Source organism: Aquarana catesbeiana, linkage group LG01, assembly GCF_042186555.1.
Source record: "Aquarana catesbeiana isolate 2022-GZ linkage group LG01, ASM4218655v1, whole genome shotgun sequence".
Taxonomy (NCBI): Eukaryota; Metazoa; Chordata; class Amphibia; order Anura; family Ranidae; genus Aquarana; species Aquarana catesbeiana.
Window position 1 is genome coordinate 811,916,613 of NC_133324.1, and position 14,390 is coordinate 811,931,002.

Genomic DNA, 14,390 nt, shown 5'->3' on the forward strand with positions numbered 1-14,390 from the left:
TTAGGTGAATGGGTAGGGGTACGATGTACCCCTACCCATTCACCTAGGGTGGGGGGCTGTGATCTGGGGGGCCCCTTGTTAAAGGGGGCTTCCAGATCATAAGTCCCTGCCTGCAGACCCCGACAACAACTGGGCAAGGGTTGATGGGAAGAGGCCCTTGTCCTCATTAACATGGGGACAAGGTGCTTTGGGGTGGGGGGGCGCACCAACTCCCCCATGTTGAGAGTATGTGGCCTGGTATGGTCCAGGAGGGGGGGTGCTCGCTCGTCCCCCCCCCCCCTTTCCTGACCTGCCGGGCTGCTTGCTCGGATAAGGATCTGGTATGGATCTTGGGGGGAACCTTACGCAAAAATTTTATCGGGATTCCCCTTCAAGATTCTAAGCATACAAGTCGCACCGCAAGTCGGATCATCTTGATCCGACTTCTGGTGAGACTTCTATTCAAATCAATGGGCTCCCATAGGGAACCATTAATTTTGAATAGAGACAGAGAAACGCGGCTGAAAGCTAGCGTGGCTAAACGGCCATTGACGCCAATGCAAAACGTGAAAAAAAACACATTTTTAAAGCCACTTTTTTTCCTGGCATCGGTACTAGCTTTGCAGCTCCTTTTTTAAAATGTCCGTGGGCATGTAGCCTAATACTTAACATTGGAATATTTCTGTATATTTAATGTATATTTATATATATATATATATATATATATATATATATATATATATATATATATATATATATATATATGTATTCTACTATCTAAAGGACTCCACGATGACAAGAAATATAGTAGCATGTATAAATATTCTGATAATACTCAAAAAATATATAAGTGTATTTTATTAAAATATATATGATTCAGTAGTGAAAAAGTAAAATGCAGATGTAATATTATCCAGATATGCTTAAAGGATTAATAATTACTACCTCAAAATAGATCTATGGATGAATCAAAGATCTTTATACAATATCACATGATTAAGTACATTAAATATTAATATCACAAATAATATTATTCACACCTGGGACTATGCACACTATGATGAGGACAACATATTTAGATTTAACCAGGGGATAAAAAGATATAAATGGCCCAGATAGGGTTGAGTTGAATCAGATGTGGGTAAATATTCTTAAATACACCCTCTAGGCTAGTCCCTAGAAAAAGGGATTTTGGAAATAAAAAGGGAAAGTTCAGAAAGGAAAGGGAAAACACTTCATCATCATCATCATCATCATCATCATCATCATCATCATCATCAGATGATCACAGTCCATTCATCACTCACCATCTTGAGGACACTCAATTGATCACTCACCATTTCAAACGCTATCTCAAACCAATCATCATTGTCATCGCTCCCCACATAACGGATTATTATCTCAATCACTGAGTCTTCCAACAAGCAGGGCTGAGACAAAGAGGTGGGCAAGACGGGCTGCTGCCCTGGACACAATGGTTTATTGCAGGGATGTGGGAACCCTGACCCTAACCCTAAGGGAAGGGGGGGTGCAGTTCGGCATCTTTGCCCTGGGCACTGGATGGTGTTGTCCTGGCACAAACAAGATGCTCTCTTGAGCTAAGGTTCTGTCGCTCGATCTCCCTGAAAGCCCTTCGCTTATCCTCTACAGGTCATCAGATAAGCAGCACTGCAAATTTCTGGTCATGGATCCATAACCCTTCACAAATATCTTTATTGGTAAAGTATACTTTAAGAATTATTTTGCATCTCCTTTCACCTCTGAAGTCTAACCATATGAGTATTTTATCAGTCTCCTGTGTTAGGTTTTGGCATTACAGTAGATCCTGTTCAAAGGTATATTTGCCATCTCAGGAATCGCGTAATTAAGTCAAGCTGTTATCAGCAGAAATAGCATATTAGCATAGATTCAAGCCACGTATTCTGCTGCAGAAGAATCTGAGTGGAGGGTCTGATTGGGTGGACCATGTTGTCCAATTGGTTGGATTCCGAGACAATGGTAATGGTACCTTCTGAATGAAAATTAAGTTATCTAACTCACCCTAGGCCTAAATCTTTAGTTGTAGGTATGCGATATTAACCCCTTCCTGCCGATGGTATGCATATGTGCGGTCTCACTGAACTGGACCTCTTTCAGTGGGTTTGCAGATATGCGTACATCTCACAACGCGCTCCCAGCACAGAGACCGGGCTCTCACTGAGTATCTAGTACTAACAACTGGACTCCTGTTTCCCGTTCAGCTGATATCTGTGGTAGCCTCTGATTGGCTATCACAGTGATTAGTCACTGTGCAACCCGCCCATGTGTGGAAAGAAATAATTAAAAAGTAAAAAAAAAAAAAAAAATAGCTAGATCAAGGTTAGATCTAGGCCAGTGCCAGGGTTAGTGTTGGGGTCAAGGCAAGGGTCAAAGGTCAGGGCCAGTATATTATTGATAGAATTTAAAAAACAAAAACATTTGGTGATTATGGTAATAGCAAAAAATATACAGCTTAATTAAAATTTTTTTTTTTTTTTTTAAACTATTTTGGGCCAGTTTTCCTTCGATAATAAAAATAAAATCAGGACTTATCAGTTACCATTTACCAACAAAGAAAGCCTAATTTGTTCTGGATGCACAAAGTAGTTGTAATGATATGTACAGATTTACTAACACGTATCAAAGTTGCAAAATTGTGTTCAGGCATTAACATTTGTTTTACCCTCAGTCACTAAGGGGTCGATTGATCTGTGGTTATGTCATGCGACAAATCAGACTCCATCTACAGCCACTAGTTTTTAGTTTCCTTTACTCACAGTGATAAACAAGCAGACCTCATTAACAGTTGTAAACTAGATATGCACACTGTCTATGTTAAGAAAGGGTTCAAGTACCCCCCACTGTTCTCCTCACCTTAGATGCTGAAAAAGCATTCGACCGGGTACACTGGGGGTATCTCCATGCCATGCTTTCTAAATTTGGGTTCCAAGGCTTTGACTTAACAGCTATTTCCACCTTGTACTCTACCCCATCGGCGAAGGTATTTACTTCTGGTGCATTCTCAGATAAATTCTTAATATCTAATGGCACCAGGCAGGGATGTCCCCTTTCTCCGCTAATTTTTACATTAGTAATGGAGCCCCTGGCTGAGGCTATTAGAGCTTCCTCTGAGGTGACGGGGATTACAGTAGCACATCACCAGCATAAAATAGGATTGTTTGCTGACGACGTTGTGTTGTCTTTGACTAATCCGGAGTCCTCCTTGATAGCAGCGGAACGGATTATAACTGAATTTAGCAAAGTTTCCTTCTATAAGTCTATCATTTTACCGTTAAATATCCAGAAATCTGCTTTGGCGTATTTAAAATTTCAATTTCCATATATTTGGGTACCCAAAAAACTACCATATCTAGGGGTTACGCTAACAGCCCCCTCCTCATGCAATTATGATACTAATTTTCTACCTCTTATTAAGACAATTACCCCAGATTGAAAAAATATCGAACAATATGAACTGACTTGTTTAAGACCTTCCACAGCCTTCAAAATGATTTACATACCTAATCATATTTTTTAAAAAGTGAACTCTCTGATCAGCGTTTCCTATGGCAAGGAAAAAGGGCCAAATTAGCATACTCTACTTTGATAAAACATAACCATATAGGGGGTATACGTTTCCCAGTATTGCAGCACTACTATACCACTGCCATTCTTGACCAACTGCACACTTGGTTTGATAATCCCTTAGACCAACTCTGGGGAGAGATAGAAAGAGCCATGGTAAGAGGAAAAGACCTTCCCTCCTTGCTCCTTGCTCCTGGCTACACTGACATGTCTTCCAGTGGAAACCCCAGATGTCCCAGCAATCCATGCTTCTGTTCAAGCATGGAAATCTTACCACCACAACTGTCAACAGACCGGCTTAAAAGCTGACCTATTCACTCCTATAAATGTACTGGAATATCTTCTCCCTCATTTGCGTTTTAGCTAGATGGTTTCAAGGGGGGGGGGGGGGGTGCAATTTATAAAGGATATTGTTTAAGACAGGGAAGGAGACAACACATTTTCCTCTTTTCAGCTACGTCACGTCTTGGGTAAACATTCCTTAAACTATGTAGAACCTGATAAAAATTTGTGGAGAGAATTACAGGTCCGTCCATACATAAAAGGAGGGATATCTAAATATTATGCACTCCTGCAATACCAGAATTATTTCACTAAATCAGCCTGTATACTTTCCTGGGAAAAGGATCTTTATAAAGTCTATGACCCAGCTACCTGGCAAAAAGCTTTATCTCTCATGTGAATGATGTGTGAATCATTGGGATAATTACATAAAAATATTATATTAGAAGCTATCTCACACAATACAAAATGTCTAGAATGTTCCCTGATTCTTCCCACTGTGTTGGCGTCAGTGTGGAGATGTGGGCAACCTAATACATGTCCTATGCTAATGTTGATGTCAGCGAAGCTTCTTGAGTGGAGTGTTCTCCCTGATATCCAGAATTACAGGCTTCTACATCTCTCCACCCCCTGGATTTGGTATTACTGAATCTATCAATAGAACAAACCCCTGTTTAACTCAGAGTCTTAATAACTCACATACTGATTGCTGCTAGACTTACAGTCACTGCCTACTGGAAACTTAATAAGGCCCCCAATCAGAAGTAATACAAAGGTTTAAGGCTGCTTATCAAAATAAAAAAAATCTTTGCATTCACTGCAGGTAAAATAGAAGCCCATAACAAGGCATGGAGTAGCTGGGCTGGAGCATTCCCTTAAATTTAAATCTAAATCTTAAAATGAAGTTATTATGCTGATTTTGTGGCCTTAAGCATAAGAGCAATCTCATTCAATCTCACTTTGTGGAGTTAGTTTAAATATTTTTCTTTATCTTTGTTTTGCTATAATTTTATATTTCTTCTAGTCTTATTGAATAATTGGTATTTTTACTTGCAAGTCTGTACCTAATGCATAGCTACAGGAGAATTCAGTGTCAAGTAGAATATACTGAATTTTCTTAAACATTTGCAAAGGTTAGACTAACCTTTATGTCAGTGGTAAGATTGGCTAATCCCTATGTTTTCTGTACTCTCATACACATCCACTGTTGGATTACACAATACTAAATGTTAAATATTTCGATTGCAGAAGGAATTATGATGTGCTATGTATGTTTAACCACCTCAATACAGTAAACTTACACCCCCTTCCTGCCCAGACCAATTTTCAGATTTCAGCGCTCTCACAGTTTGAATGACAATTACTCAGTCATGCAACACTGTACCCATATGAAACTTGTGTCCTTCTTTTCACACAAATAGAGCTTTCTTTTGGTGGTATTTAATCATTAGTGGGTTTTTTATTTTTTGTGCTATAAATAAAAAGAGACCGTAAATTTTGTGAAAAAAAATGCCTTTTCTTTGTTTCTGTCATAAAAATTCGCTAATTAGTAATTTTTCTTCATAAATTTTGGCCAACATTTATACTGCTACATATCTTTGGTAAAAATAACCCTAATTAGTGTATATTATTTGGTCTTTGTGAAAGTTATAGAGTCTACAATCTATGGTGCCAATCAAAATTGATCACACCTGATGTACTAAAGACCTGTCTCATTTCTTGAGACACTAACAAGTCAGAAAAGTACAAATACCCCCCAAATGACCCCTTTTTAGAAAGTAGACATTACAAGGTATTAAGTAAGTAGCATGGTGAGTTTTTTTAAGTTGTAATTTTTTCCCACAATTCTTTGCAAAATGAAGATTTTATTTTTTTTTTTCTTTTTACAAAATTGTCATATTAACAACAGGTTATTTCTCTCACAGAGCATATGCATACAACAAATTACACTCCAAAATACATTCTGCTACTCTTCCCGAGTATGGCGATACCACATGTGTGAGACTTTTACACAGTCTGGCCACATACAGAGGCCCAACATTGAAGTAGCACCATCAGGCGTTCTACGAGCATAAATGACACATCTCATTTCTCAATCACCTATTACACTTTAGAAGGCCCTGGAGCACAAAGACAATGGAATTGCCCTCAAAATTACTACATTTTGGAAATCAAACACCCAAACGTATAATCTATGAGGCATAAAGAGTCTTTTAAGCGGTTCATTTTTTCCAGAAGTTTTTGGAAAATGTGGAAAAAATGAAAACGCATTTTTTTTTTTTTTTACACAAAGTTGTTCATTTATCAGATATTTCCAACACATAGCATGTACATAGCAAAGATGACACCACAAAATACATTCTGCTACTCCTCCTGAGTATGGCGATACCATATGTGTGAGCCTTTTACACAGCCTGGCCATGTACAGAGGCCCAACATCCAAGTAGCACCATCAGGCGTTCTAGGAGTATAAATGACATATATAATTTCCTGGTAACCTATCCTTTTTGAAGGCCCTTCATATTTCTAACACATAGCATGTACATACCAAGAATTACAATCAAAAATAAATTCTATTGCGGAAAGGGTAAAAAAAAAAAAAAAAAGCATTACCTGTGCTTTTTTTTTTTTCCACAAAAATTTTTATTGAAAATACATAAGTAATGTTTACAATACGTACAGTATAACAGATAACATGGGGTCCAGAGTAATTTAGAGCAATATTTTCGAAAAGAAATTATATGAAATTTCAATAAAGTAAATAGTGTGATAACAGTCTAATATGGGTCACAGATTTACATGGTATACGTTGTGCCATTGAGACCAGTATCTTCAGGTCCAACTATGGCTATGTTTTATTCATTTATCTTGACCACCGATTTGTCAATGGGTCCCCGAATAATAGTGATAGAGTGTCTACTGTAACCTTACAAAATAAGAGGAGATAAAGAAAAGAGAAAAAACGGAAAGAAAAAAGAAAGAGAGAAAAAGAAAAAAAAGAAAAAAAAAAGAGATGAAAAGAGAAGAAGGGAAGGAAAAGAGGAAAAGAGAAGGGGAAAGAGAAAAGAAAGAGGAAAAGAAAGAAAAGAAAAAGAAAAAGAGAAGGGGAGGGGAATATGGAGGGTGAGGTTAGATTAGATTGGGGGCCGCCCCCCCCATCCAGTGCCAGACCAGTCCACACCAAGGGGGGTAATGAATGGGGGTGTATTGGATCGGTTCAGCTGTTTGTATGTAGAGTTGGAAAATGGACTCCATAGCTTGCAGTGGTTTTAAAATGTGTCCAGCAGGCCCAGATATTCGTGAATTTTTGTAGTCGCTCTTGGGAGATGTGAATCAGCTCCTCCATCTCCTCTATTTTAGATACTCTTGTCAACCATTCTCTAATTGAAGGGATAGTTGTTGAACGCCAGTGTACTGGGATGCATAGTCTGGCAGCGTTGACCATAAAAATTGCAAGTGATTTATAATAGGTCCGTTTGGACAATGATGTATGGTGTAAAAGGTACTGTGCAGGTGTAAAGTCTAGTGTGTATGTGGTGATCTGTGATGTTAAAGAGTGTACCTCCCTCCAGAAAGGTTGGAGGAGGGCACAATCCCACCAGATGTGGAGCATAGTACCTACTTCTGTTTTGCATCTCCAGCAGGTATTTGGAATTGTTGGGGAAAATCTGTGTAATCTTGCCGGGGTTCTGTACCATTTAGTAGCAATTTTCTAGCTATTTTCCTGTAATGCTACGTTAAGGGAACCCTTATGTGCGTATTCGTATATATCTTCCCAGTTTTCGTCAGTGAGTGACAATTGGAGTTCTCTTTCCCAGGAGGTGCGTGATGCATCTATCCCCTGACCAGGATGTGGGGTCTCTTGAATCATGGTGTAAATGTAGGAGATGAGGTGTCTTTGCGGTGAGTTTCGCGAGCACAGAGCTTCAAATTGGGTAAGTTGTCTGCTCCAGGTGTCTGAGGGGTCCTGTGTCATAAGAAAGTGTCTCAGTTGTCTGTATGTCCAGAAGGGGAAGGATTTAGTAGTCGATATGGAAACTAGATTGTCATATGTTCGTATTCGTCCTTTATTGACAAATTGGTGAGCTAACAGTTCCTCATGGGGCCATTCTTGTTGCAGGAATGATTGTGATTCCCCAGGAGGAAAGTCCGGGTTGTTCCTAAGGGGAGTCAACGGGCCTGGGTGTGAAGATAGATTGGCAGGGGTCAAGGTCTTTTTGAAGGCTGTTAAGGAAGGGTATATGAGCAGATGCGACTTCAGTGTCTGGGGCCAGTGTGAAGGCGAAAGCCAGGGGAGCGAGTGTAATGGAATGTTTGTAAATGCGTTCTCTAGAGAGACCCAAGCCTTCTCCAGTTTATGGACCTTCCAGTCTACTATCCTAGTTAGCTGGCAAGCGAGATAATAATTGTACAGGTCCGGCAGTCCGATCCCCCCTTTGATTTTGGAGCGTGTAAGTCGTGTGTATTTGATGCGTGGAATGCTATTTTTCCATAGAAAGGCTGAGCACGCTCTTTTGTATGTTGCGAAAAAAGATGGGGGGAGGTGAATTGGAATTGTCTGCATTAGGTAGAGTAGACGGGGGAGAATAATCATTTTTAAGAGTGCTGAGCGCCCAAACCACGAGACGTTTAGGTTGGCCCAGTCTTTCAAATCTGATTGGATTCTTAATAGAGTAGTTTGGAAATTGTGATTAAAAAGGTCGGTCATATTCTTGGTGATTTGGATGCCTAGGTAAGTAATAGCGTTCTTTTGCCATGTGAATGGGAAGTATTTTTGGCAGTGAGTTACCTCTCGGGTGGGTAGAGCAATATTCAAGGCATGTGATTTAGAGTAATTTATTTTAAGATTTGAGAAAGTTCCGAAGTGATTTATATCTTTTAGTAGGTTTGGCAAGGATATGTGGGGGAATAGAAAGGGAAAGGAGAATATCGTCAGCGAATGCTGCCACTTTAAATTCTCTATTTGCGATGGTGATTCCTTTAATGTCTGAATTGAGTCTCAGCCTGTTTAGTAGGGGTTCTAATGATAAAACAAAAATGAGAGGTGATAGTGGGCAGCCCTGTCGTGTCCCATCGCTTATCGAGAAGGCGTCCGATAGGTGGCCATTCACTTTTACCCTTGCTGAAGGGGAGCTATATAAAGCTTTAATATGGGAGCACATGCGAGGCAGAAGTCCCACTCCTTTTAGGACCTCTTGCATGTAATCCCAAGCCACTCTATCGAACGCCTTCTCAGCATCCAGAGAGAGAAAGAAACCCTGAGTTTTAGATGACATAAGCCAATGTTGCAAGTTTAGTATACGTGTAGTGTTGTCTCGGGCTTCTCTGCCCGGAATGAAACCTACTTGGTCAGATGAGATAAGTTCGGGTATGAGAGGCAATAATCTGTTCGCTAGAATTTTAGCATAAAGCTTTATATCTACATTGAGCAAGGAGATTGGCCTATAGTTAGCTACTTGTGTAGGGTCTTTACCATCTTTTGGAATCACTGCTATGTGGGCTTCGAGCATTCTACCTGTTGATAATCGGGGATCGGCTAAAGCATTGAAGGTCAGTAACATTTTGGGTGACAGTACATCTAGGAAGCTTTTATAATAAATAAGTGAGAGGCCATCAGGTCCGGGACTTTTGCCTGCTTTCATTTGTTTTATGGCGGAGGATAGTTCCTCGGCCGTGATATGACCTTCCATGGCCTCTGCCTGTTGGGTGGTGATGGGTTTGGGGCAATATTGGTTTAAAAAATCTCTGATTTGTGTGGATCGATTGGTCAGAGATTTTGGGGTTGGGCTGTCTTTCGTCAGGTTATATAGGTTGGAGTAAAAGGATTTAAATTGTTTGGCTATATCCTCATTTTTAGAATAGGCCGTACCCTGGTTATCTCTGATATGGTGAATTGTGGTTGTAGTCTTGGCTGCCTGTATCGTGCGAGCTAACAGTCTTCCGCTTTTATTTCCATGTTCATAGAACACTTTTTGTTTTAGAACATAACGCCTTCTTGTGCGTTTCCCAAGTTCATCTAATAGTGTGGAGCGAGTGAATGTTAGGTCTTGTAGAGTGTTTTGTGAAACTGATTGTTTGTGGGAAGTTTCTAGGCGTTTGATTTTATCGATTAGAGCGTTGATTTGCTCCTGTTGTCTCCTTTTGGCTCTAGTCGCCAATGATATGAGTTTTCCCCTAATGACGCACTTGTGTGTTTCCCAGAGTGTGATAGGGGTAATATCATGGGTAGAGTTCTCTTCGAAATATTGTCGAATACATGAGTTAATTTGTTGTGTTATTTCTGGGTCTTTTAAAAGTGATGAATTAAGGCGCCAGGATTTTGTTATACGGGAGGAGTCGGGGAAGGTTAGGGTAACCGTGATTGGGTGGTGGTCAGACAGGAACATCGGTTCAATTGAGGCTTGTGTGAGGGTAGTTAGGTCTTTTTGAGTGAGAAAAAAGTAGTCGATTCTAGAGTATTTTTGGTGAGGTGGGGAATAGAAAGTATAGTCCTTGTCTGAAGGGAACATGGTGCGCCAGGTATCATGTAGTGTAAGGGTTTGTAGTTGTAGTTTGATCTGTCGAAGTGCTCTATATGATAGCGTGGATGTGCCTGAGGAGGTGTCTACGGTCGGATTGAGTGGGATGTTAAAGTCTCCCCCTAGTAGGACCAGGCCTTCTTGAAATATAGATAGGAGGTCACAGACTTTCCTGAAAAAAGATATTTGGTGCTCATTAGGACAATATATGTTCGCCAGTGTGATTGGTTTGGCTGCGTAGGTGCCTTTTATGAAGATATATCTGCCATCTGGATCTATCAAGGAGTCAGAAATTTGGAAGTTAGCATGTTTGGAGATTAAAACGGCTACCCCCTTGGTTTTTGACTCAGGGTTCGTGGCATGCAGAATGGTCCTGTATATGTGATTTGTCAGCTTAGGTATGGAGTCTGATCTGAAGTGTGTTTCCTGTAGAAAGAGGAAGTGTGCTTTGTGCTTAGTTAGTGCTGCTAGTATCTGTGTTCTTTTTTCTGGGACATTTAAGCCTTTTACATTGAGCGAGAGGCATTTCAGGGTGAGTTGCTTATCAATCATCTGTTCTTTCTGCATGATGAGTAAGTGTAAGAGATGTTATAAGTGTGTCTGTTAACAGTAGGGAGAGTAGTGTTGGCTGGGTGGAAGAGGAAGCGGCCCCCAACAATATAGAAATTGAGCTCTAAAAACTTGGGAGAAGGTGAAGAGAAGAATAAGGGTGGAAGGAGGTGAGAAGTAGTGAGAGGAATAGAAGAGAAGAAGTTACAGATACTTCGGGAAAGTATCAAAGAAAAAAAAAAAAAGAAAAAATGTGAGTCCGTGGCACTTTGGGAGGGTGCACAATTGTTGAGTATGTAAGGATACCAGAGGTGGGTATAGATTTACTATGCCACCTTATAAAATTTCGCCGGAGTGTCAGTCAAAGTCCGCAAGGACTGCTGTGTGGGGACAGTGGTTTCGGAAGGGATCAGATACCAGTGCAACAGGGAGGACACCAAAATGTGGGAATAATACATGGGATAACAATGAAGGTTTAAAAGTTACAGGACTACCCTTGAATATGGTTATTAACCGGGATGTATTCAGTGTAGAGTTTTATCATAAAGGTTTGCTGTTTGGCAAGTGTACCAACTCAGATACCAAAATTCAAACTTTGAATAGCTCTTATAGAAGTAGAGTCTAAGTTCAACAGAAAACAATAAACAAATAAGATCACAATCCTGTGTTGCCCCAGTAGTAAATCGGAGCAGGTAGATAGTTGTCACTAAGTGAAGGTACTCACATTAATGGGTCATCAGTGTGAGTATATCATTGTCTAAAGGTCATGCTTGTGACTCCATGGGCCAGTATGTTATAGAGGAAAACTCTCTGTGGATTTATATATATGTCGGTCTAAGGGAGAGGTTATTGTAGTACTCTATTCCCACCAATTACCCCTATCCATCCCCCAACAGTGATGTTGGCCTTAGGACACGGGGCAGTCGGTGAAGGTGTTTGTAGGTGTCTCCTCTTAATGTTAATCTTATAATATGTAAGAAAGTTCTATGGGTGTCCCTGATATGGGGATATATTAACAGAATGGTCATTTTAAGATCCCGGGGACAGTATACATTAGAAGATACTACTGAGGATTAGGGGGGACACCGGTGGGAATCTCAGATCATGAGAATAGAAGTGTGAGGGGGGTTACTACAGTTCTTTATCAGGTTTGACGACTATCATCGTGGGTGAGGACATTACTGTCAAAGATGTGTATTATTTCTCATACATTTTACAATACACTCCGAGGTAATTGGTTAATAGGGGCTGTGGCAAGATGTAAGAGTCGCCCTCGCCCACACCAACAGAGCTGGTATGTTCGTCAATCATTTTAAGGGGTTTATTATCATTGATCCAGCGTCGTTAGGGTATAATATATGTTATGCATGTGTAAGCGGTTATCAGTGCGACTATAACAGACTTCTAATTGGTTAGGGTTCAGGCTTCTCCCCATCTGCCACCACAAATAATGCACAAACTTCAGTAAGAGTATACCCAATATTATAGGAGGATAAAGAAGAAAAGAAAAAAAAAAAAAGGGGGGGGGTTTCCTCTTTCCCCCCCCCCCCCTGCTTCCATCTCTTAGGTATGTTCATGAGATTGTATGAGAGTGTCTCTGTGGGGTATTGTGAGTTGCTTCCAATCTAGTTCCAGGGTGTGGTAGATGGAGTTCTTGTGTATGAGAAAAGACATCATTACCTGCTCCGGAGGAGACTGTTGATTTAGATGCCAGACTTATTTATATGCTCAGGGGGTCAAACACTGTTCGTAACCATCTTCGGTTTGTGAAGTAGTGACTCTGATGGTATCATAGGAAAAATAAACAAAACAGGAACAGTTGACCTGATGAATAGGCGTTAGTAACACTTACTGGTTGGTACCAGAACTTGGATAGGAACAGGTTTTGGTTAATCATCATGACGATCTCTTCTAGGAGTCGTGGCCGGTCCCGGACTGTGGGGAGGGAGGTCTCGGCGAGAGGGACGATCTCCTGGAGACGTGGGGTCCACTCTGCGGTGTCTGGATCTTTGCCTTTGCGCTTTGGGTGAGAGGTTGTGAGAGACTGTCTTCCATGGCTCCGTCGGGAAGTAGAATGTGTACCACTCAGGAAGTTCAATCATCGGTATGTCAAGTTGTTCGCAAAAGGAAGGAAGGTCGTCTGGGGTTCATAGTAGCGTTGTGCGACCCCTAGTGGAAGCCGAAAGGCAGAACGGGAACTTCCATCTGTATTGTATGTTGCGGGATCGCAAGGTTTCCAGCAGAGGGCGCAAGGCACGTCTATTCTGTAATGTTATCTGAGAGAGGTCTTGGAATAATTTTATTTCTGTGCCATTAAATAGTATGCGGCCTCTTTCTCTTGCCTTACGGAGGATTTCTTCCTTCAGGGGAAAATTTACAATACAGCAGACTACATCTCTTGGTGGTTCCGAATCACGGGGAGGGGGTCTCAAGGCACGGTGTAGCCTTTCCATTTCAATGGGGATATCCACCGGACGGTCCAGTAAATTATTAAAAATAGAGACCCCCCGCACCCTCACGTTGTGTCTGCGTCCTCTATTATCGAGGTCTTCCACTTGGCGGTGCAGTTCAAACATGTGTGTGAGTTGGGAGTCATGCAATTTATGTACTTGCCTTATTGCAGCAGCGTGGGTTTGGGATGCCTGTTCCACATCCGTGATACAATGGGACATGGTATGGATATCTGCTTTTAGATCCGATATTGCCGCTGTAATGGTGTGTCGTATGTCCAGGGCAACCTTTTGTAGGTCATGTTGTAGATCCAGGAGGCTTGGAGGATGGTTAAGAGCCCCGTGGTCATCCATCAGTGAAGCGGAGCTGCTTCTATGTGAGACCGGGGATGAGGCCTGTGAGGCCTGTGATGCCTCGTGTTTCCCTGATTGTTGGCTCCGGAACATCTCTGGTATGTTCTTGTCTGGCTGTGTTCCAGTGTCTTTCAGGGTTCGGGGAGCTGAAGTGCTTCTGTTGGGTTTACTCATGTTTAAGAATGAAGGTAAATCCCTTTTTTTGAGCTTTTTGTGTCCTCGATGTGCAGGAGCTCTTTGCTTAGGCTGCCATCTCGGGTCCCGTCCAGGCCACGCCCCCTACCTGTGCTTTTAGTAGTATCCACAGAGGAGAGCACTGGTCCAGACAGCAGGCAGGGATGTGCTTAGCGACAGCAATAGTAATTATCCAGGCAGCAGGTAGGAAAATTATCTATAGTCAGCACAAGGATATTGTCAGCACAGCACAATCCATAGAAATTGTCCAGGCAGAGACAGCCAGCGCAGTCATAATATTAGTCCTGGTACACTGTTACCTGCAGACACTCATTATTATACTGCTCTCCAGCCCTTCATAAACATACTGCCTCTTACTGCAGCTAATTATTTGCATAGTCCAGGTAGCGCTGTGGTCCGTTCATGCGGCAGGCAGAGGCATTATGGCAGTAAGTCAGCAGCAGGCTGAGGGCCGCAATCA